Raw genomic sequence first — 3,250 nt, 5'->3', positions numbered from 1 at the left:
AGGAGACCCACGGACCCCAAAAGATAGGGCACGTGGATTCACGCCAACAGGGAGGGGGGCGCTTTTTTTATACTGCAGTTGGGTGAGGGGCTGGGACATGAGCTGAGGAATTTTCTGCTGCAGGGGATGGGCGGGGGTATGTGGATTAAGGGAGAAGAAGCCAGTATCTGTGTCTGGCACCTTGATCTGTGAGAAATTCCAGGCGAAGTCCATTGTCTCATCACATGTCTGCGTGTATCCGATCCTGGGTTCTCTCTGACCTAACACTATCCTAATTCTGCTTGGGGAAAAAAGGTGCCAATTGCAATGCACTACATCAGTTTCATGGTCTTTGAATGGGTCACGATCCATAGTTTGAAATACACTGGGTGCTCAGCTGCACTCAGGTTTGCTTGTCCCAATGTGTACTCTCAATTGCCTTTTTTTGTTTGTGCATCTACTTTACAACTTCCAGTCAGGCTAAGGCCACATTCCCAATGAACATCAGCCCTGACCTGGGCAGACAGCCACAGGAAACCCACTCTTGAGCATGAGTCTCTAGAACAGTGGTTCTCAACCTTCCTAATGCCGCGACCCTTTAATACAGTTCCTCATGTGGTGACCCCCAACCATAAAATTATTTTCATTGCTGCTTCATAAATTTTGCTACTGTTACGAATCATAATGTAAATATCTGATATGCAGAATGTATTTTCATTGTTACAAATTGAACATAATTAAAGCATAGTGATTAATCACAAAAACAATATGTCATTATATATATGTGTTTTCCGATGGTCTTAGGCGACCCCTGTGAAAGGGTCGTTTGACCCCCAAAGGGGTCGCGACCCACAGGTTGAGATCCGCTGCTCTAGAAAGAGAAAAGCCCTTTCCAGCCCCACCACCCAGGTCTCACCTGTCCTGGGGCAGACTCTCCAGGTCTGGGGTCCTCAGCAGCTGCAGGTGCTGGAGTGCCTGGGTGCCGTGGGGTGACTCCCCATCACTGGATGGTGTTATCTGAATGGAGGGCACCTCCAGGAGCCTCCAGGGCTCAGAGGCCAGGTCCTCAGCCCTGCCATCCTGTGGCTGCTGGCTCTGCCACTCGGCTGGGGGGACAAGTGAGTCCTGGTCTCGACTCTGAGTCAGCAGGGGCGCCCCAGGGAGCAGGGGCAAGAGCTCAGCCATGGGAAGGTCTCTGTCTGCTTTGTCGGGGCCTTGGACAGCAGGTGTGGTCTCTGGGGGAGAAAAAGAGAGGTGAAGGGAGCAGGTCCTGTCCAAGCTCTGCTCCTCCCAAAAGGGGAGATGAGCTGAGGTGCGGAGCACTATGTGGGGATCAAAGAGGTTTGGGTGGGATTCCCACCTCTGCCAGTGTCCTCCCTGCATGACCCCAAGCCTCCATTTCCTCTTCTGGAAACTAAAGGTCTTGATGCTGACATCCTAGGGTGCTGAGCAGTTCTGACATATGGAGGGCCAGCCTAGGCCCAGCACACAGTAAGTGGTCAGTGAATGTTCATGAAACCTGTTCAGGGCCAGGTGTTTCTGTTTGTTTGTTTTTTGAGTATTTACCAAGGCCAAGCCCCGGGTTTTCTATAAACCCCACCACCCAGCTCCCTGCCACACACAGGGCCAGGAAGGAGCCAGGCCTGAGGGGCCCCAGAGGCCTCAGGCCTGGGTAAGGGCTGATCAAGAGGCAGAATCCAGCATTTCCCTTCCCTGTTTGCTCAGCAATTGACCCTCCCAAGACTAACAACCTGAGGGTGGCTGGGCTGGGCTGGGCTGCGGCCTCCTCAGATGAGAGGAAGCCCGGTCAGTTTCTGCGGTTGCGGCTGTGATATTGGAGGCTGCCTGGGTCTGGGGAGGTCAGATCAGTCAGTCAGTCCTTACAAAAAGGGCTTCTTGGCACCCAGCTACCAGGGAATAGGGAAGGAGGACTGTGGGACCCCGAGAGGGTTCCCCTGGTTCACGGAAGACTTTTACAGGCCAGGCCTGGACCCCAGGGTCCTTTGCAGGCACCCCAATACCCCTACCTTACGGTTTCTACCTCCTTCTGTCCTCACGGGGTTTGGGCTTCCAGGGTAAGGGCAAAGAACAGGCTCTTCCCTCCCCCAGGAGTCCTGGCTGGGCCAGAGAGCTGTGACCTTGCCAATTGGAATAGCATGTCCACTGGCGTCATGTTCCCCTCTGGCCAGCGGGAGAAACGACAAAGTGGGGGTGGGGGTGTTCGTACCATAGAGGAGGCTGAAGGTAGTGCCCTTCCCCCTTGACTGCCCTGTTGAGGAAGGGGCTGTCTTCATCCTAGGCCTCTACTGACCATCCCTCTGTTGCCCGGCAGCCAGCCACAACCTAACTTCTCTCCCCACTGCTCTCCCAGAACTGCTCCTCCAAGCCTAGCGACCCTCCAGGTGGCCAAATCCAAATCCCACACACTTTCCACTTCTCATCTGCCCGCCCTGCTCTCGGAAGCTGGAACCTGGAACCTGGGAGACTGTTCTACCTTCTGGGAGGTTCTCATAGCCTCCAAAATGCCACAGGGCCTGGCTCTCCTCCCATCTCACTTTTATTCCCAGGGCTAAGGCCCAGGCACTTCTCTCTGACTTTTTCATTTTTATTACATAATAATCGCCACATACTAAAATATGTCTGTACCATAGATGTGAGTGACAAAGTGTAACAGCAAAATGAACCTCATAACTCCCACCCACCCAATTTGAGAAACAGCACACCATGAAGTGTGCCCCTCCCCTCTGCCTCCCTCCAGAGTCTTCGTTCATCAGACAGATATCATCCACTCACATTATTTTGTTTTTATTTATTTGTTGTTGTTTTTTATTTTGTTTTTCGTGGGGTTTTCTGTTTCTCCCCCCCCCCCCCCCCCCCCCCGCCAACTCACATTTAAAAAAAAAATTTTTTGTATTGATTTCAGAGAGGAAGGGAGAGGAAGAGATAAAAACATCAATGATGAGAAAAAACCACTGATCGGCTGCCTCCTGCATGCCCCCTACTGGGGTTTGAGCTCATAACTGGGCATGCCCTTGACGGGAATCAAACTCAGGACCCTTCAGTCCCCAGGCACTCTATCCACTGAGCCAAACCAGCTAGAGCACCACTTACATTTTTTAATAGTTTTTGTCACATTGGTATACATCCCTAAACAACATATTGTTTAGTTTTACTTACTTTTGTGCTTTATAAAATGGAATCATACCATACTTGCTTTTCTCACTCAACATTATTTTAAAGAATCATCCATAGGGGTGTAGATAGTTACACT

The 3,250-nt window shown here is 51.3% G+C and overlaps 1 protein-coding gene across 1 annotated transcript in view; it reads right to left on the bottom strand.

Annotated features, from left to right (window-relative positions):
• GRAMD1A (GRAM domain containing 1A) overlaps nt 1-1,190 on the bottom strand; it is a 23,425-nt gene extending 22,235 nt beyond the window's left edge. Inside the window, exon 1 of the mRNA XM_015564758.1 lies at nt 896-1,190. The gene's annotated coding sequence lies outside the window, so the exon portion shown is untranslated. The remainder of the gene's footprint in view (nt 1-895) is intronic.
• Between the last annotated feature and the right edge of the window lie 2,060 nt (nt 1,191-3,250).

The sequence above is a fragment of the Myotis davidii genome, unplaced genomic scaffold (genome assembly GCF_000327345.1).
Source record: "Myotis davidii unplaced genomic scaffold, ASM32734v1 scaffold681, whole genome shotgun sequence".
NCBI classification, from domain to species: Eukaryota; Metazoa; Chordata; class Mammalia; order Chiroptera; family Vespertilionidae; genus Myotis; species Myotis davidii.
The sequence above is the reverse complement of the archived record's forward strand: the minus strand, read 5'-3'. Positions and strand labels throughout refer to the sequence as shown.